Here is a 21,803-nt window from a genome sequence, read left to right on the forward strand (position 1 = left end):
CCTTTTCCATATTAGGGAGCTACTCTCTTCCCTGATCCAGCTTTCTGGTCCTTTTCCAGCCATGGCATCATCTCCCCAGACAATAACATGGATCTACCTGTATATCAGATTTCAGGCTCAGGCAAAATAATAATAATAATAATAATAATAATAATAATAATAATAATAGACACAGGCCCTTTGGAATATAACTAAAATATGCTTACTAGCTATCTACAAAAGAGAGATCCTCAAATTTTCATCTGCACTATATACAGCCTTTAGGTTCATGATTAGTCAACAATTTGTTTTGCTTTGTATGTTAACTCTCTTTTCAGCCACCAGGTTCCAGATGCTACCATGATGCCAACCAGACTTCCCTAAATAGACAACCCCACAAATGTGTCCTGGAGCTCCACTTCCCCAGAGCCACGCCCCACTAGGGAGAGAGTCAGGCTGAAAGTATGGATCGACCTGTCAATGCCCATGCTCAGCGAGGAAGCAATTACAGAAGTCAAACCTTCCACTTTCTGAACCCCATAATGATCCTGGGTCCAAGCTCCCAAAGGGATAAAGAATAGGAAATCAATCAGGGGAGGGGATGGGATACGGAGTTCTGGTGGTGGGAATTATGTGGAGTTGTACCCCTCTTATCCTATGGTTTTGTCAATGTTTCCTTTTTTAAAAAAAAATATTTATTTTATTTATTTATTCCCTTTTGTTGCCCTTGTTGTTTTATTGTTGTAGTTATTATTGTTGTTGTCACTGTTGGATAGGACAGAGAGAAATGGAGAGAGGAGGGGAAGACAGAGAGGAGGAGAGAAAGATAGACACCTGCAGACCAGCTTCACCGCCTGTGAAGCGACTCCCCTGCAGGTGGGGAGCCGGGGTTCGAACCGGGATCCTTATGCTGGTCCTTGCGCTTTGCGCCACCTGCGCTTAACCCACTGCGCTACAGCCCGACTCCCTAATGTTTCCTTTTTATAAATAAAAGAAAAGAAAAAGAAAATGAAACTCAGGTATACTGTTGGTGGGAAATCAAACTAGACAACAGTACAGAGCGTACTTAAACAAGTAAAAATAGATATACCTTGTGATTCAACAGTACCACACCTATGTGTATATCCAAAAGACATGCAAACATTCATTTGAAGTGATATATGCATCCTGGTGTTCAATGAACTCAACCTAAATGCTTATTGACAGATAACTGCATAAAAGAGTTGTATCTTTTGTGATAAAATGGATAGAATCGGAGGTGACTATGCTATGGTAAATAACAGAAGTACAACTGCTGGATAGTTTCACTCATTTGTGGAATAGAGGTAACTAAAGCAAACACATTTGCAAAAAATAGTAACCAAACTGTTTATAAGGCTCAGTGAGAACTTTGGAAATTATCAGAGGGGAGGGAAGGCACAGGAACTTTGGTGGAGGATGTAGTGATGTAGAGGTATATATGGGTGAAACTATACCAGTGAAATCTTAAAATGCTGCAAACCAATGTTAAATTCCTAATAGTAAAATATTTTATAAAAAATTAAATGAAAATGGGGATATCTTAACAACCTGCAGTGCCACTCTTAGATATATATCTAAAAAACATATTTGAAGGGACATAGACATCCATTTTCATAGCCCAAATATCAACCTTAATTTCCATCAATATATGACTAGATAAAGAAGTTACAGGATATATATATCTGTATTATACATACACTCAATGGACTACTACTACTCAGGCATTAAAATTATGACGTTGTGTCATTCAGGACAAAATGGTTGTAAGTGAAAGTAGTTGTGCAAATTTTCACTAAAGATGTGGATGATAACTGCCAGATGGTCTCACTCACATGTGGTATATACATAACTAAAGCCAACAATGAAAGACCAACAAATGAAAAGACAATTTTGTGAGAACTGTGGTAGCTATCTGAAGGAATTGGGCCAGGGGCAGGCAAGGCCAAAGGTAGGTAGAGGATATAATGCACAAGAACGTCATTAGTGTGATGAGTTATACACACACACATACTTACAGGTGTGAAACTATATTCCTAAGTGTTTATAGTACTGTAACCAATGTTAGTATTTTGAAAAAAAAAAAGAAAACTCAACTTCTTTCAATGTCCACTCATTTGCAAATTAACAAGTTGTAGTTATTATAATATTTATGAACTTGGTGGTATTATTTATTTTAAAATTGGCAACATGCACAGACTAGAGTCTGGGCCAGTGATGAAGCAACATAGCAATAAAAAATATATTGAAGTGGTTATCAGAAGACTGGGTTGCAAGTTTTGCCTGAATGAGGCAGAGCTGTACAAGATTTAGAAGTTTCTTTAATCAAGTCTGGCAAAGGAATATGACTATGATTATTCTATCTTTATGGAATTTACTAATCAATAATTAACTTTATCCTATTTTCCATAAAAAATCACAATACAGGTCCAAGAAGGATTCAGAGGACCTAGTGGGGGTTGTATTGTTATATGGGAAACTGGGGAATGTTATGCATGTACAAACTATTGTACTTACTGTTAAATGTAAAACACTAATTCCCCAATAATAAAAAAAAAGAACCAGAAAAAAAAAAAAAACACATATAGTTCAAGTTGTTTTTTTTTTTTTTTAGGAACATCATAAGTTTTTCCACAGGTTGAACCATTTCTAGGTATCTATTTGAATAATATGAATTGTACTAATTTGAAGAGCTATAGGTCCCCTTATATTCATTGTATTAACAGCACAATTCACAATAGCCAAGACCTTGAATAAACCCTAAGTCTCCACCAATAGGTGATTAGCTAAATAATATACTGTATAGGAATTTCTAGGTCATAGGGAAGGTTCATTTCTAGCCTTCTGTGAGTTCTCCAGAGTGCTCTCCATGGAGGTTGGGCCAATGTCCATTCCCATCATCAGTGTTAAAGGGATCCTTTGCCACCACGACCTCTGCAGCATTTGTTGTTACTGTCCTTTCTGTTGTATGACATTATCATAGGAGTGAAGTGGTATGTCACTGTTGTCTTTTTTGCATTTTTCTGGGACTCAGTGACTTGGAGCATTATTTCCATATGTCTGTTGGCTATTAGGATCACTTCTGTCCATATCCTCTCCCCACTTGTGGATGGGTTTGTTTGTTTTGTTGCTGAGTTTGTTGAGTTTTTGTATATTTTGGTTATTAACCTTTTGTCTAATGTATAGATTAAAAAGATCTCCCATTCCAGAAGGAGCTTCTCTATTTGGGTCACGGTTTCTTTAGGCATGCAGAAGCTTTTCAATTTTATATAGTTCCGTTGGCCAAAAACTATACTATAAAACATTAGCCTCACATAAAAAGTGAAAAAAAAGGATATTGCATAGGTTTATAATGCAAGATTTTGCTATGAAGAAATTTTGTTGTTTGCAACAACATGAATGGAGCTTGAGATAGTTGAGGTAAAATAACTAGGTTAAAAAGAAAAATATGAACTCTGATGACAGAACAATTATTATTTCAGGATCTGAATTTAAGCTAGAACTGTGTTTCATAGGTAATTGTGAATTTACTTACACCACTGTACTTCCTGTACTGTTAGATAAAATCACTATTAAAAACTATAAAACTTATTGTTAAATGACATATTGTTATATGACTTATAAAAATAAATTAAAGGTAGATTTTTTTACAGTGGGTTGTAACTGCCAGATGAATGTCTAAAGTTGATTAGCAGAGTAGGTTGTCATTTTTATAATTCTGGCAAAGAAGCACCACTTTATATTTGATATTATAGGAAATAAACATTAATGACTATTACAGCAAATAGACATTAGTACAGCTTAACTGTCAATTAAAGCAATGACTCTTACTGTTACAAATCATCTTTTGGAGGTATACGGTGACTGAGAAGATGACCAAAATCACCTTTTGTAATCATCATTCTTTCTTAAATATTTTTGTTTGTCTTTTACTTGTTTTTATTAGGGAAATGAAACATAGGCCATACAAGCATACATTCTATAGGAAACTGTCATTCTTCCTGGCCTGTACTCTCCAGATATGTGGTAATATAGTAGAATCCTCACTTAACACTGCAGATAGGTTCTTGGAAACTGTGGCTTTGAGTTTAATGACCTGTGATGAAACCAGGTGCTTGAATAATGTAGTTTTGTTTAATGAAGGCCAGATAGTCTTTCTTTGTCATTAACGTTACAGCAAGATAACAGTGAATGAAATGACTCCATTTGAGGATCTACTGCTGTGCTGCATTAGAGAATAGGTTGATTTAATATAGTAACAAAAATAATTTATTTTGCAGATGGAAAGCTCAAGAGACAACATATAAAACAGTAAAACAGTAATGAATCAGAAGCAGTACTGGCCAAAAGGCCACTGATGGATAATTTTTGGATGGCATGCTAAACTCATAGATAAGTGATTTGTATACTTATTATTGAAGATATATGAAGTCCAATATTTTGGTAGTACATATACTAAAACTGGAAAAGATTAGCACAGCCCCTGTGCAAGGACGTCATGCAAATGTGTGAACTGTACCATAAAAAAAAAAAAAAAAACAATTAGTCTTCCCCGGATTATTCTGAGCTCCACTAATAGTATATTTATTGAATTACTAAGAACACTGGGGTTAGGTCAGTATTTATCCAAGTTTTGAGTCTTAAGTCCCTGTCACATTCTTTAAAGTTATTGAAGAAGCCAAAGTACATTCATCTATATGTGCTACTTTTATTGATATTTACCATTTTACCATATTAGATAGTAACTAAGGTGTTCCGGAACATTAGGTACAATGTAGATTTTTTTTGTCATCTCCAGGGCTTTACTACTCACGGATGACTTTTTCAGATAGTGACAGACAGAGAGGCAGAAAGGAAGAAAGGAAAAGGAAAAGATGGGGCTGGGAAGTAGAGCAGTGGGTTAAGTGCATGTGGTGCAAAGTGCAAGGGCCGGCATAAGGATCCTGGTTCAAGTCTCCAGGTCCCCACCTACGGGGGGAATCGATTCACGAGTGGTGAAGCAGGTCTGTAGGTGTTTATCTTTCTCTCCCCCTCTCTCTCTCCCCTCCTCTCTCGATTTCTCTCTGTCCTACCCAACAACGACAGCTATAACAACAATAAGAACTACAACAAGGGCAACAAAATGGGAAAAATGGCCTCCAGGAGCAGTGCATTCGTAGTGCAGGCATGGAACCCCAGCGATAACCCTGGAGGCAAAAAAAAAGAAAAGAAAAGAAAACAGAAAATAGAAAAGAAAAAAGAAAAAGGAAAAAGGAAAAGAAACCACAGAACTGAACTGAAGCTTCCTTCAGTGATGTGGGGTTGGCTCAAACCTGGGTTGCTCACATGACCAAGTAGCACACTATGCAAATAAGCTATCTTGCTGCCCTAATGGAAGGAAGAATTTGAAACCATGTCCACACACTATTTATTTATTTATTTATTTATTTATTTATTTATTTATTTATTTAGAGGCAGAGACAAAGTGGGTAAGAGAGACCACAGCACCAAAGCTGCCTTCAATGCCATGAGGGCAGGGCTCAAATCTGGGTTGCACATATGGCTTACTTGGATAGTGCACTATCCAAGTAAGCCATTTTGCTGATCCATCCACACACTATTTATAGTTGGCTAAAGAAACTCCATGTATGTACTTTGCGTACTGAATGAATTTTTATTCTATGCACTGGATTTGCGTGCATTAGTCATTTCAGAAGGACTAGATTAAATTAGATGGACCTTACAAATCATGCCTGTATTGCAAGATAATACAATATAAAAAAATTTTCATTTTCAAATATAATCAGTGTCATAAGGAAGTCTAAGTATTAGGACATGGTTATGTTCGCCCTATAATTTTCCAAAATCCAAAACTCTTTTTTTTTTTTGCACACTTAATTACTGGTAATTGCTTTCCTTGAAAGAACTGCCTCAGTTCGTTCCTGAGAAAAGATTTTCAGTATATCTAGACCTAAGTAAGCATTGTTTCTCAGTAGTTATTTCAAGTTAAAAAGGAGTTGTTTGAAGAATGGAGCTAGTTCATTTCACATCCCATACATACACATGTGTTTCTTTCAGACAACTATCATACTTTGATATGCTGCAGTAATGCATTATGCCCTACACTTCACATGGGTTATACAAATAAAGCTGTGTATTACTGGCAGGGGAGAGATTTAATAAAATTACGATAATCCTTACTGATTCATCAAGGACATTTTAAAAGTGAAAATGACATTTCTTTTTACTGCAAATGCATGGGGGGGTAGAATATACTGATAATATAATGTCACGCTTCTGTCATAATTTTTCACCACTGCTTTTACACTATTCATGTGTTAACATAGTTAATCCTGCAAATATTGTCTATATATTATTATGAAAACAGTTTTGAGCCTACAAATCAATAAGAGTGTCTGGGGGGATTGATGGTCTCAGATCATATTTTGAAAACTACCGAGCTACTCTGATCATCCTCAGGTGTTAATTTATAAGAGAATTACTTGGGAAGCTTGATAAAACACTGAACTTCCCGGGCCCCATTTCCTGATTTGCTTTGTTTGAGCTGCAGCTTGAGAATCTTCAGGTTTAGCAAGTCTGGTTGGTTAATTTTCTGCATGTGGTCTGTGGCCCACAAGTTTTAGAAATATTGGGCTAGAGTTTGATTATAATTTGACTAATGTTATGGTCAGGGAGTTTCACAATAATGGTTCAGGCACTTAGGCTAGAAAAATGTTAGTTTCTTTTTACCATTCATACAAATAAACAGAAAAATAACAAATACATATCAAATAAAACTTCTTTCAATAGAATCATTTTTGTTCTTTTTAAAAAATATTTTCTTTTTATTTACTTATTTTCCCTTTTGTTGCCCTTGTTTATTTTTTATTGTTGTTGTAGTTATTATTGTTGTATTTATTAATGTCGTTGTTAGATAGGACAGAGAGAAATGGAGAGAGAAGGGGAAGACAGAGAGGGGGAAAGAAAGATAGACACCTGCAGACCTGCTTCACCACCTGTGAAGCAACTCCCCTGCAGGTGGGGAGCTGGGGGCTCGAACCGGAATCCTTAAGTTGGTCCTTGTGCTTTGCGCCACCTGCGCTTAACCCGCTGCGCTACCGCCCGACTCCCAATTGTTCTGTTTTTTTAATAAGTACTTTATGTAGGAAAATTTGAAAACTAGGAAACAGGAGCAAGTCTATTCTTTTCTTGTTATAAAGTATCTTCATTGCCACTATCATCTATCACCTAATTCCCTGTAAAAACCTCTGTTATTATTTTTACTTTTTTAAGGGGTTTAGTCCTTTTGTATGCAATAAAGAAGAGAGAGAGAGGAAGAGAGAGAGAGAGAGAGAGAGAGAGAGAGAGAGAGAGGGAGAGGGAGAAGGAGGAGGAGGAGGAGGAGGAGGAGGAGGAGGGAAACAGATATGCCAGAGCATCATCAGGAATAGAATCAGTAATATCAGACATGTAAGTTGAGCCATTTCACCAGGCCAGACAAGCTCTTCTGTTCCTCTCTTATTTCTATTTGGAGAATAAATTTAAGTCTTTATGTCTATGCAATACCACTGAGTTACCTCTCTGGCTTGATTATTTTTTAAAGATCCATTCATTTATTTATGAGAAAGACAACCAGAGGGTAACACTGGCACAGGCATTGCTGGTGATTGAACTCTTGAACCTCATACTTCAGTGTACCTCCTGGGACACAGATTTATTTTATTATGCATTTTTAAAACAGAGAAGTGGCATCAAAGAAAGCACTGCTCCACCACTCTTGGAATTCCCTTGGTGCCTTTCATGATTCTTCCATGTATTAATATTACCAGTGATGGAACCCTGGGCTCTACACATATGCACTTCATTTGCTGGGACATCTTCTGGCACCTGGCACCTGTCACAAGCTTTTAATTGTTTCCCAAGCTACCTGGTTTGTCCCTCCAGTCCATTCCCGTCATGGCTACCAAATGAATTTTCCTGAAATAAGAAAATGGGAAAGATTCTTACTGAGGCCCATTTCAACTACAGAATAAAACTCAACCACTTTTTAGAAGATCCTGACACAGGGGGTCAGGTGGTAGCTCAGCAGGTTAAGCACACATAGTGCGAAGCACAAGGACTGGTATAAGGATCCCAGTTTGAGCCCCTGGCTCCCCACCTGCAGGGGGGTCGCCTCATAAGCAGTGAAGTAGGTCTGCAGATGTATGTCTTTCTATCCTCCTCTCTGTGTCCACTCCTCTCCCAATTTCTCTCGGTCCTATCCAACAACATCAATGATAATAAGGGGAACAAAAAGGGGGAAAAATGGCCTCCAGAAGTAGTGGATTCATACTGCAGGCACTGAGCCCCAGCAATAACCCTGGAGGCAAAAAGAAGAAGGAGCAGGAGGAAAAGGAGGAGGAGGAGGAGAAGAAGATGATGATTCTGACACATAGTAGACACATATCCAGCATTTCCACTGTCTAGTGAAGATTTCCCTTGAAATTATCTTGTTTATCAGTTTCACTTAACTATAAACTCATTCAGGTTACGGACTAAGTCTTTCATCACTGTATCTATAATGTCTACTAGAGTGCCAGGCATGTAGCACACTTTATTTAACAACAAATGTCTAATAAATGTAACTTTAAAGTGCTAAAGTTAGTGATGAGTTGAATCTTGATTCAATCTGAAAAGAAATTCACCCTTAAAGATGACTGTAGTGGACAGTCCAAGGTGTAGCTCTTCTCTACATTTTAAGATGGTAGATATTTTTTAAAGTTTTTATATAAAAACAGTGATATTAACAAAACCGTAGGATAAGAGGGGTACAACTCCACACAATTCCCACAACCAGATCTCCGTATCCCATCCCCTCCCATGATAGCTTCCCTATTCTTTATCCCTATGGGAGTATGGACCCAAGTTCATTGTGGGATGCAGTAGATGGAAGGTCTGGCTCTCTTCAATAAATGGTGCTGGGAAAACTGGGTCGAAACATGCAGAAGAATGAAACTGAACCACCTCAACTCACCAGAAACAAACATCAACTCCAAATGGATCAAGGACATGGATATTAGACAAGAAACTATCAAATACTTAGAGGAAAAACATTGGTTGAACATGTTCCCACCTAAACCTCAAGGACATCTTTGATGAAACAAACCCAATTGCAAGGAAGACTAAAGCAGAAACAAATCAATGGGACTATATCAAATTGAAAAGCTTCTGCACAGCCAAAGAAACTATCACATAAACAATGAGACCCCTCACAGAATAGGAGAATGTCTTCACATGTCATACATCAGACAAGAGACTAATCACCAAAATATATAAAGAGTTCAGCAAACTTAGCAACAAAAAAGCAAATGACCCCATCCAAAAATGGGCAAAGGATACAAACAGAACATTCACTACAGAAGAGATCCAAAAGGCTAACAAACACATGAAAAATTGCTCCAGGTCGCTGATTGTCAGAGAAATGCAAATAAAGATGGTAGATCTTGACAAGCCATGTCTATCCACAGTAAGGACAAATCATACAGACACAGACAAGAAGGTAAATATTAATCTTACTCTATAAGCCTGGGGTTTAGTGTTAACGTGAACTGCCACATTCCTGATCCCATTGTAGTGACCATGCTGCCAAAGCAGCACTAATAACAGCAATAATCCCTTTCCAGCACTGGCCTTAACTACACTTCCCTTTCATGCTGAATTTTAGGAGCTAAGACAGATGCTATTTCAGCCCCAAGCCCAGATGAGAACTCAGTTATCCTGGGTCATCAGGAGACTAGGTGGTTTGGGCATTTCTGAGGAATTTCAGAGGGCACAGAGTGAACTCTGGAGGCAGTTGGAATGTTGGAATAGGTCGAATTTGTACAACATAAAATTTGCGCCAATACTGAAGAAGAGTAATAAATATAATAATGCTGTTGTGGGGCTAGGAGTACACACTTTACCATGCTTGTGGACCTGGGTTCAAATCCCTGGCACCACACTGGAGCACTATGCACAGCACCAGAGGAAGCTTCATAAATAGTGGAGTGGTGTCTCTCCTTCTCTCTTCCTATCTGAAATGAAAAGGTAGAAAACAGTCTGCCTAGAATGGTGTAATCATATAAATCTGAATTACTGGCACTATAAAAATATGTTTAAAGCTAATGCAGAAATTATAGTAGATATGTTATTTAATTGATAGGTCATTATGTAATTATATCAATTTTATGTTATTTTATTTTTTTAATCTTTATTTATTAGATAGACACAGCCAGAAACGGAGAGGGAAGGGGGTGACGGGGGAGAGAGAGACAAAGAGACACCTGCAGCCCTGCTTCACCACTTGTGAAGCTTTCCCCTGCAGGTGGAGACCGGGGGCTCAAATCTGGGTCCTTAAACACTGTAGCATGTGCGCTCAACCCGGTCCCATGTTAGCCTTTTCTATGGTCACTGTTTTTATTTTGTAATACTAATGTTTACAGACATCAAGCTAATCAATTAGTGCTATTTATTAATGTACTCCAAAAAATGCTAATCAGCAAACTTTACTGCACCAAGGAATTCAACCCTTTGGGATAATAAATTGTGCAATATTCAGAGATGTTCAGAACCTGATAATGATATTTTATGGTTAAAGGTGAAGCAATTACTGTAATAAGATATACATGTAGGAAATTAAATTATTATATTTTAAAATAGATACTTGTGGAAGCCAGGCAACTTGTCACCATGCATAATAACCCAAGTTCAAGCCCCAAACTCCCACCTACAGGGGGAAAGATTCACAAGTGGTGAAGTAGTGCTGTCAGCCTACTTGCCTGCCTTTCTTCTCAACTTCTTTTTCCCTATAAAATAAAATAAGTATATATATTTAAAATATATACTAGTTCAGTGGTAAAAAGGGGGATGTAAATAGGAGATTTCGGTCTTTCAGGAAAAGAAAACACACAAAAATTATGCACATTAAAATTATAGAGAAGCATCTGTCTTCTTATAATGGGAAACCTTGGGAAAGAGAATGCCACTGACTAAACTGTTTATAAGCCCCAGAGTAGGTCATAACTTAGAATGGAACTGGTATATGGCCTCTAACATTAGCCATTTTACTCTCAATCTTCAGGCCAGGTGAAACCAGTACATGAACACATAAGAATGGACATGCACTCTTTACCCTAAATTTTGTGGCACTGTACACAGTCCTATTTTGTAGACCCGAAAGTCCTACCTAAACTACTGTTTGATTGCTAGACTAAAATATTATTTAGGGTTGGGAGATAGGTCAACAAGTATAATGCACACTTTGCAATGCAAAAAAGGCCCTGAGATACTATACAACTGTTAAAAAGAAGTCATCTCTTTAGTCACATTGTGTACATAACTTAAAGGCATAATGTTGACTGAGATAAGCCAGAAAGAGAAGGATGAATACCAGATGATATCATTCATAGGTGGAACTTAAGAAGAAAGGTCAATAAGGAAAAACGCAAAGTGAAACGTGGACTGGGAGTGGTGTATTGCACCAAAGCAAAGGACTCAAAGGGTAAGAATGGAAAGTAATGGGTCAGAATCACTGGAGTCCTGGCACACGATGGTGAAAGAGGATGGGGGTTGGGGGTAAACATGTCTTGCAGACACCTACTACGAAGAAATGAAATATTGTACTTGTTAACAGCTGTACTGTGAGCTATTAGACCCCTCCCCCAATAAGACAGAGGGGGAAAAAGATTTAATTGGAAAAAATGAAAAGCGTGAAATTGTATAGCTTTTGGGAGGAAAGGACGATATCATTATTTATCTTTAGCTACTACTCCTAACACAATATCCAGCAGTGTTGGTAATAATGCAGTGTTTAAACTGTGAAATAGGAACTTCTTTTTTCACACATTTTCCCCAGGGATAGACTGCATTAAGGAAGTCAGATGAGAAATTGCATTTATCATTAAGTTAGGAGGCACATTAGGTAACAGGGCATTCATTTTGACTTGGCTCTTAGAACCAAGGGTACAAATGTTACAGAAATAAAATTAATCAGTATTCTATTAGATATACAAATCAGAAGGGGAAATAATTAGGTATGCTTTGGTAGAAATGTTGGCATCATTTAAAATAAAAACTCGTACAGATGAACATTGTACTAAGTGAAATAATTAAATTCTCTCCTGTATGATTTACTGCTAGAACTAACTTCTAACGTTCACACACTAATTATAAAAATAAGTTAAGAAGGTGAATAACTCCAGCCAACATGACTATACTTGTAAGTTATATTAATCTGTTCTAAAAGGAACCATATTGTCACAAAGCAGTATAACTAAAGGCTTCTTATCACAGCTGAAAACATTCTGTTTTTATCACTAGGAGGTAACATTACTGCCTTAGTCACTCCTTGACATTGATAATACTGATACAGTGAAAATAGGAGCCAGTCAAAACAGAGTTATTACATGCAACACAATCAGTGATGTGCAATGTACATTTCACATGCTAAGAATTTTGAAAGAAAAAAGTATTTATGGCTCACTTTAGCAAATAAAGTACAGGACAAATGGAAAAATTGTTCCCTTTTTTCAAAATTTTTTATTATTATCTCTATTTGATAGAGACAGCCAGAAATCGAGAGGGAGGGAAGATACAGAGAGCGAAAAAGACAGAGAGACACCTGCAACACTGCTTCACCCTGCAGGTGGGGACCAGAGGCTTGAACCTGGGTCTTTGTGAACTGTAATGTGTGCGCTTAACCAGGTGTGCCACCACCCGGCTCTGCAACATCGATTCTTTAGCATATCAGAGACTCCGAGATACTCTATTGATAATAAGAACTTCTGGTCTACGGCCATACCACCCTGAACACCCCAGATCTCCTCTGATAATAAGAACTGCTGGTCTTCAAGGAAACTGAAGGAGAAAATGTAAGTAGACATTCCTTTAATGAACCAGGCTCTGTACTAAGGGCTATATTTACATATTATATAGCTTAACCCTCACAATAACCCTAGGAGGTAGATAAAATTATAATACTTCTAAAGTAAGGACTACAAAAGCTGGATAAGGGCAAGAGACTGGCACATACTAATGATGGCTCTTTTGGTCACTTCCAGGCCACTCTGTTGTATGCTTTACATTGGTTTGTTCTAGCCCTCCCCCCCCCAAGAGAATTGGATGAGTCCTGTTAATTTCGCGGGCCTGCTTGGCCCTGCCCAAAGGAACCCAGAGAGAGGGTTCCTGAGTCCGAGAGTGACAGAGTGACAGAGTGACAGAGTGACAGAGTTCCAGAGTTCCAGAGTTGGAGAGTTCCTGAGTTCGAGTGTAAGAGAGTGCTTGCGCCGCCGACGCAATGAGACAGCCGAGTTCTGTTTGGTGATTAGTTTGTCTTAGTTTGTGAATCGTTGTTCCTGAATAAAGAAATACAGCTTCCCTGCCCAGCCGTTGTCTCCGCGTCTCTGTTCACCACCGTGAAGCTAACCCACCCGGCCAGAGCCTCCGAAATTTTAACAACAAATGGCGCCCACGTGGACCTGACCTGCACATCTCTCAGATAAGTAAAGACAATTTGGCTACCTATGCACGATGGCCTTCTCTTCTGCTTGTGAAGAGATCTCCAAAGGCCTCTGCTCTTTCTTCACGAGACTGTTTTTCTGTTTCTGGAACATTTATCTCTGGACCACTCTGTGGTGACCACTCTGTGGTTTCCACTCACTCTGGCGAACTCAGAACAGCCAGCGGGAAGAGCCAGCGGGTGGGAGGCGAGGCGCGGAGCTGCTGTTTCCACCTGGTTAAACAGCCAGCCAGCCGGCTGCGCCCAGACAACCCCGCACACTGCGCCCGCAGCCCCGCAGCCCCGCAGCCCACAGCCCCGCAGCCCGCAGGAGGCCTACGCCAGCACACAAAAGCCCCAGGAGCCCAATGCCAACATGCTGGAGCCCTATGCCAACACACAAGAGCCCGACGCCAACACGCAAGAGCCTGAGGCCAGCCCACAGGAGCCGGCTCTCCACCGCGTGGCGCAGGGCACTGGACGCGTGATCCCTCCACACTGCTCGGCCACTGCGAACAGGGCAGCAGACATGGCAGGGCCATGGGGCAGGGCCGCGGTGGCCTATCATGGCCGCCACCCCTGGGCACCTAGGCCCACGCCTTCTGCAAAGCTGGCCTGCCTGCCCTCTTTCTATGAATTCTGGAACCATCCCGGGCCTCCCAGACCCCCGGGCTCCCTGCCGAAACTGGGCACACGAGATCTCCAGCCGCCGGTCCGGTCTGAAGGCAGACAAGCTGGAGTACGCAGAGACTTGTGCAGAGATCGCAACCTGCAATTCCTAGAAGTGGAGCTGCTCGGGAATGGAGCTGTACGGGAAGCCACCTCCGGATGGTGAACCCCCCCCCCCCAACAACTAAGACAGTACAGACTTAAATTCGTGTTTAAAATGACATGTCTTCGTAACAAAGGTTTCTCTCCTTGTGTATTAATGACCATGTTTATGTGTATGTTTAAAGTTTGGTAAACAGTAGCTTTAAGGCTAAATTCTTACTAGTCAAAGTTAAATGAAAAAGGTTTTCAATATAATCCTCATAAAGATAAAAACTAACTTACATTTAAAGTCTGAGGTAAAATTTAGTTAACAATCAATATATTTTAACTAAGTTGGTCTAAACAAAAGGTTAAATAGACTTGTTGATATGTAAAACACTACCTTCTCTATTAGAAATGGTAGATCACACAATGGCTATGCTAATTATTCTCATGCCTGAGGTTTCCTCTCCGGCCCACACCTAGGGTGTGTCTCCATCTTGAATGGGTGTAACAAAAGGTTAAAAGACGTTGTTGATATGTAAAAGTCTCAAATTCCTTCTCTATTAGAAACGTTGGATCGTGCAGTAGACATGCTAATAACAAGTTTTGTTTCATAGTAAGTAAGTTGCAGCCAGCTGCCTGTGGGACCCTAGGCCGTTCCCCGCCCCCATGCAATTGCCCGTTGAGGCAAGTAGCCCCCCAGAGGCAAGAAATGTTTTTTTTTCAGATATGGCCCCTTCAGGCCTTCCCTTGGCAACATGCTGGTTTTTGTTATATATGTTTCTGTTCACCCCACACCCTTGATACTATAGTCATTTAGTTAAAAAGAAAAGGGGGAATTGTCGTATGCTTTACATTGGTTTGTTCTAGCCCTCCCCCCCCCCCAAGAGAATTGGATGAGTCCTGTTAATTTCGCGGGCCTGCTTGGCCCCGCCCAAAGGAACCCAGAGAGAGGGTTCCTGAGTCCGAGAGTGACAGAGTTCCTGAGTTCGAGAGTTGCAGAGTTACAGAGTAAGAGAGAGTTCCACAGTGGAAGAGTTTCAGAGGGTTCCCCAGTACGAGAGTTCCAGAGTTCCAGAGTTGGAGAGTTCCCGAGTTACAGAGTAAGAGAGAGTGTTTGTGCCGCCGCAAAGAGACAGCAGAGTTCTGTTTGTTTAGTTGGTCTTAGTTTATGAATCGTTGTTCCTGAATAAAGAAATACAGCTTCCCTGCCCAGCCGTTGTCTCCGCGTCTCTGTTACCCGCCCGTGAAGCTAACCCGCCCGGCTAGAGCCTCCAAAATTTTAACAACACCACTCCATCATCCAAGGCCTGAGCCAGGGAATCCTGGGATTCTCACATAGATACGATGGGCCTAGACCTCTAACAGATCCCTCTCTACACCATTACTGGTCATCTATGACAGGAACAACATCATAAACCCTCTTGTGGGCCTCTACAGGACCTTGCCCTTAAAGTAGAATAACAGTGGTAGAAATTGCCACACTCTCCGAAGAGGGGCTTGTTGGTCTGCTTCTAAATTCTGCTTCTAAGGTTTAATCTCTACTGGTTCTGGGACTGGCAGAGGCTGGGTCAACATACTCTGCCACAAGATCAGGAAGACTGATCTTGAAATGAGTGCAGCCTAGAATGTTTCCAGCTATGCCATGGAATGTGAGCTCAGAATGAAAGGGATTCAGAGGTTCTACAGGCTCCTGTGCTAAATATTAACAGACATGTGTCCTGGGTCAGACCGATGGGGTTTACAGGTAATGATATTTATATACATTTCCCATATTTGAAAGCTACTCTCTTCCCTGATACAGCTTTCTGGTCCTATTCCCAACTATTAAACAATCTTCCCAGACAATAATTTTAGTCAACCTGCATGTTAGCTGTCCAACCCAGGCAAAAATTAGGAAAGCCATAGGGCCATAGGAATATAGCTAAAATGGACTTTATTTAGCTTCTTCCAACATGTAAAACCCAAATCTCATCTGCTATATTCTTACCTTTAGATTCATGATTATTAAACATTTTGGTCTACTTTATATCTTTTTTTAAATTTCTTTATTGGGGAATTAATGTTTTACATTTGACAGCAAATACAATAGTTTGCACATGCATAACATTTCCCAGTTTTCCATATAACAATACAAATCCCACTAGGTCCTCTGTCATCCTTTTTGGACCCGTACTCTCGCCCCCTGCCCACCCACCCCAGAGTCTTTTACTTTGGTGCAATACAACAACTCCAGTTCAGGTACTATGTGTGTTTTCTCTTCTGATCTTGTTTTTCAACTTCTGCCAGAGGTGAGATCATCCCATATTCATCCTTCTGTTTCTGACTTGTTTCCCTTAACATGATTTGTTCAAGCTCCATCCAAGATGGGCTGAAAATGGTGAAGTCACCATTTTTAATAGCAGAGTAGTATTCCATTGTATATATATACAACAACTTGCTCAGCCACTCATCGCTTGTTGGACACCTGGGTTTCCAGGTTTGGGCTATTGCAAGTTGTGCTACCAAGAACATATGTGTGCACAGATCTTTTTGGATGGGTGTATTGGGTTCCTTAGAATATATTCCCCAGGAGATGAATTACAGGATCATAGGGTAGGCCCATTTCTAGCCTTCTGAGAGTTCTCCAGACTGTTCTCCACAGAGGTTGGACCAACTTACACTCCAACCAGCAGTGTAGGAGGGTTCCTTTTACCCCACAACCTCTCCAGCATTTATTGCTGTTACCTTTTCTGATGTATGACATTCTCACAGGAGTGAAGTCTATCTCATTGTTGTCTTTATTTGCATTTCTCTGACAATCAAAGACTTGGAGCATTTTTTCATGTGTTTCTTGGCTTTTGGATCTCTTCTGTGGTGAATATTCTGTCCATGCCCTCTCCCCATTTTTGGATGGGGTTATTTATTTTCTTCTTGTTGAGTTTGGCAAGCTCTTCATATATTTTGGTTATTAGACTCTTGTCTGATGTATGGCATGTCAAGATCTTCTCCCATTCTGTGAGGGCTCTCTTTGTTTGGGTAGTGGTTTCTTTTGCTGTGCAGAAGCTTTTTAATTTGATGTAGTCCCATAGGTTTATACTTGCCTTAGTCTTCTTTGTAATTGGATTCATTTCATTGAAGATGTCTTTAAAATTTATGCAGAAAGGAGTTCTGCCAATATTTTCCTCTAAGTATCTGACACTTTCTGGTCTAACATCCAAGTCCTTGATCCACTTGGAATTTACCTTTCTATATAGTGAAATAGTGGTTCAGTTTCATTCTTCTGTATGTTTCAACTCATTTTTTCCAACACCATTTTTTGAAAAGACTGCTTTCCCCATTTAATAGTCTGGGCACCTTTGTCAAAGATTAGATGTCCATAGGTGTGGGGACTGACTTCTGAGCTTTCAATTCTATTCCACTGGTCAGTGTGTCTATTCATGATCCATTACCAAGGACTTTTGATTACAATGACCCTATAATACAATTTGACATCTGGGACTGTGATGCCTCCAGTTCTGTTCTTTCTTCTCAACATTATTTTGGCAATTCCAGGTCTTTTCTGGTTCCAGATAAACATTTTAGCATTTGTTCTATTCTCCTAAAATTGTGGTTGTGATCTTGATGGATATAGCATTAAATTTGTAGAGGGCGCTGGGTAGTATACGCATTTTGATGATGTTTAGATCCCTCATATCTTTATTGATTTTCTGCCTGGATGATCAGTCAAGTTGTGAGAGTGGGGTGTTGAAGTCCCCGACTATGACTGTGCTGTTAATATATTGCTGTAGCTCTTTCAGTAGGTGTTTGATGTATTTAGATGGCTTCTCATTGGGTGCATAGATGTTAATAATTGTTAAATCCTCTTGATTGACTGATCCTCTGAGCATTAAGTAATGTCCATCCCTATGTTTTTAAATTTTATTTATTTTAAAGTCTATTGTGTCAGATAGGAGAATAACTGTTCCTGATCTTTTTTGTGGGCTATTGGCTTGTATGATATTTTCCATCCTTTCACTTTGAGTCTGTGTTTGTCTTGTTGAGTTAGGTGGATTTCCTGTAGACAGCATATTGTTGGGTTATGTTTTATGATCCATCTTCCTACTCTGTCCCTTTTGTAGGAGAATTCAGACCACTGACATTTATTAATATCAAAGACTGAAGATATTTTAACATCATTCTCATAGATTTTTAGAGTATTCTGATATATGGCATATTTATGGTGGTCTCATTCTTTATAGGAGACCATTCAGAAGTTCTTTCAGGGCAGGCTTGGTGATAGTTGGTTCTTTCAACTGTTGCTTGTCTGAGAAGGTTTTTATGCCTCCATCTAGACTGAATGACAGTCTAGCAGGGTAAGTAGTCTTCATTGAAAGCATTTTTCATTGAGCACTGGATAGATATCTTGCCATTTTCTTCTGGCCTGTAGGGTTTGTGTGGAGAAGTCTGCTGCTAATCTTATGGGTTTTCCTCTGTAGGTAACTCTTTGTTTTTCTCTTATATCCTTCAGGATCCTTTCTTTATCCTTATTCTTTTCCATTCTCAATATGATGACTCTTGGTGTTGTTAAGTATGAGTTAATTCTGTTTGGAACCCTGGGGGCTTCTTGAACCTTTATGTCTTTGATGTTGTCTGGACTAGAGAAGTTCTCAGCTATTATGCCCTGAAGATTGCTTTCTTCCCCTCCCTCTCTTTCTTCCTCCAGTAAGCCAATAATGCGTATATTATTTCTTTTTAAGTCATCCCACAGGTCTCTGTTATTGTTTTCAGTATCTCTTGATCTCTTTTTGTGATCTCTTACTTCTTATTTAGTTGTCTCTAATTCATCCTTGGTCATGCTACTTCTGGATTCAGCCTAATTATTCTATTCTCTCTCCACTTTACTGTTTTCTTGAGTTCATCTATTTTAATACCCTGTTCTGATACTGTTTTAGCTTGTTCAGCTAGCTGTGTTCTTAGCTCAGCTATTTCAGCTTTCATCTCTCTAATAACCTTGAGATAATTAGTGTTTTCTTCCAGAGTCTCATTTGTTGTTTCTGCATTTCTGATGACAATCCTTTCAAACTCTTTACTCACTCTTGTGATTATTTCCTTAACTGGTGTTTGGATGTTGGCCTCATTATTTTGTGCTTGAACCTTTGGGGGGGCTTTTAGCTGGAATCTTGTCCTGGTTCATTTCTCCAATATTTCTTCTTGTTGGTTTCACCATTATGCATAGTATGTTATGAGGTCCCTCTCTCAGTACTTTTCAAATTAGTGATCACTCTTGCTTGGATAGACTTGTGTCTAAGTAAGGTACTTAAAGGGTTCACAGTTGTGGAAACTGACATTTGTTTCAATAGTATTTTAATCCCCGAGTTGTAGCACAGTGGCTGATAAAGCCTCTTTTGTTCTTCTTCTTCCCTGTAGGCTATGGGAGCCTGAGGGCTTTTAAAATATAAGTAGTCTTGTTAGCTTAATCTTTCACTCCTGACCAAGAGATAAAGCAGGGTAGGGGAGATATAATACAATGGTTATGCAAAGAGACTCTCATACCCCAAGGATTCAAAGCTCCAGGCTCAATTCAGCTTCTCTGCCAAGCTGGGCAGCACTGCTGGGCCCTGTGAGTTTCTAAACAAGTCCCATTTATAGTCTGTAGGTTCTGAGGTATTCACTATGTTCTCATAAGGACAACAACATGGAAAGGCATCCACCACACAGCCCCACTGCTAGGCCACCAGCCACTGGGATGTAGCTCTTCTACTGAGTATCCTGGTCAGTTCTCTGTCCTTGGTGTCTGCACAGGGTCTCCCTCCTGCTGCTCCAGCCTCTGAGGGCAGTAGCAATGGAGACTTACAGTTGCATTTGGTGAGTCTTCAGGGAATCCTCTCCTCCCTTCAGCAGTCTTTTTGTTGGTAAAACAGACTGGAGGTCATGCCTCAACTGGTAAACTGCCATATTGTTACCAGCCACTTAATCTCTCCTTAGGCTCCTCTCTTTCCATGAGCAACACGTGTTTGCACTCACTGGTGATTTGGTGGGTTCCTAAAGTTGTGCTAGTCCTGCCATGTTGTGGTCCAAGATGATGTCCTTTGGTATTCCTACTTTATATCTTAATGCTTTTCTGCCACCAAACTGAAGATGCTACCATGACGCCAACCTAACTTCCCTGAGGATACCACCTCACCAATGTGTCCTGAAGTCCACATCCTCACAGCCCTACTCCACTAGGGAAAGATAGAAACAGGCTGGGCATATGGATCAACCTGACAATGTTCATATCCAGAAAAGAACCACCTTCTGCACCCCATAAAGATCTTTGGTCCATAATCCCACATGCGTAAAGAATAGGGAAGCTATCAGGGGAGGGGACAGGATATGGAACTCTGGTGGTGGGAATTGTATGGAATTGTACCCCTGTTATCTCACAATCTTATTGATCATTATTATATCACTAAGAAAATAAATTTTAAAAATTATCATACTTCAATCTGTACATGGAAAAAAAAACCCTAACTCTGAAAGAAATTAATTTGAGTAAGGTCATAAATCAATACATAACAGAGTTGGGAAACAAATTAAAAAAAAAAACATCTAATTCCTCAGTTCCAGCAAAAGGTCTGTATCTGTTTCTATTGTAAGACCATCACATTTTGATTTTATGGTTTAGTCGCTGCTTAAAATGGAAAATTTACCCAGGGGAGAAGGAGGACAAGATAGTTATTTCAGTTTGTTCTTGATTATGTGATTTTCCCTGCATGTCTTGGAAAATGGTCAGAAAAAGGTAACAATTTGGGCGTCACATTTTGTCTGCCTTTACATTTAACATAATTATATATTTTAAAATGTGGCAGTGAGCAGCTGTGAATCCCAAAGGAGAACTATTATATTTACTAATAAGATAGTTAGCAAAGTATCCATGGAAACAGTCCAAGGAATGTATCTCAGTAGTAAAGCACATGTTTCACCTATATGAAGCTCTAAGTTTGATCCCTAAAACCAAAAAGATTCAAGAAAACTAAAATTCCCTAAATATTTATGTTATGGCACGCTAAACATTTTAATATATCACAGAAAATGGACACTATTAGCCTGCTTTTTGTGAATAAGATAAATGAAATCAAGGAAAAGGATTTACTCAAGATCACATATTTACTAATAAGTAGGGCTGGAACTCAAGCCAAAGAACTCAAGGACACCTGTTCTTTCACTATAATAAGTTGTCTCCTGTTTTCATATGGAACACATTCAACTTTGGCAGAGTAGATTGAAATAAAAATAGAGCAATCAGGAAGCTTTCCTTACCATAGAATGGTAATAAGTAAGTTTCTAGTTACATTACCCAACGTAAGCCAATTTCCTTGTCTTGCTTATCAGTTCAACCAGAAAGCATGAGCCAGATAGGAACAGCAAAAATAGTGGGAGATCAGAGCTGGCTCAGACAAGGGAAATGACTGGAGCTTCTAGGCTTACCAGTTCCCATCTCTCTTATACACACTGTCCTCTTGAAAAACTGAAAAGATGGTGGTTAAAGTGTTTGGAACACCCTAATCACTTGAAGTATTTGGGAACCGTATTAAATATAGGTTGCTTGTAGTTTCAT

The 21,803-nt window shown here is 39.5% G+C and overlaps 1 protein-coding gene and 1 pseudogene across 2 annotated transcripts in view; one reads left to right on the forward strand and one right to left on the reverse strand.

Annotated features, from left to right (window-relative positions):
* RNF128 (ring finger protein 128) overlaps positions 1–21,803 on the reverse strand; it is a 183,932-nt gene that overhangs the window by 62,323 nt on the left and 99,806 nt on the right. The window lies entirely within an intron of this gene.
* Positions 4,433–4,525, forward strand: LOC132536036 (U6 spliceosomal RNA; annotated as a pseudogene).

The sequence above is a fragment of the Erinaceus europaeus genome, chromosome X (assembly GCF_950295315.1).
Source record: "Erinaceus europaeus chromosome X, mEriEur2.1, whole genome shotgun sequence".
Taxonomy (NCBI): domain Eukaryota; kingdom Metazoa; phylum Chordata; class Mammalia; order Eulipotyphla; family Erinaceidae; genus Erinaceus; species Erinaceus europaeus.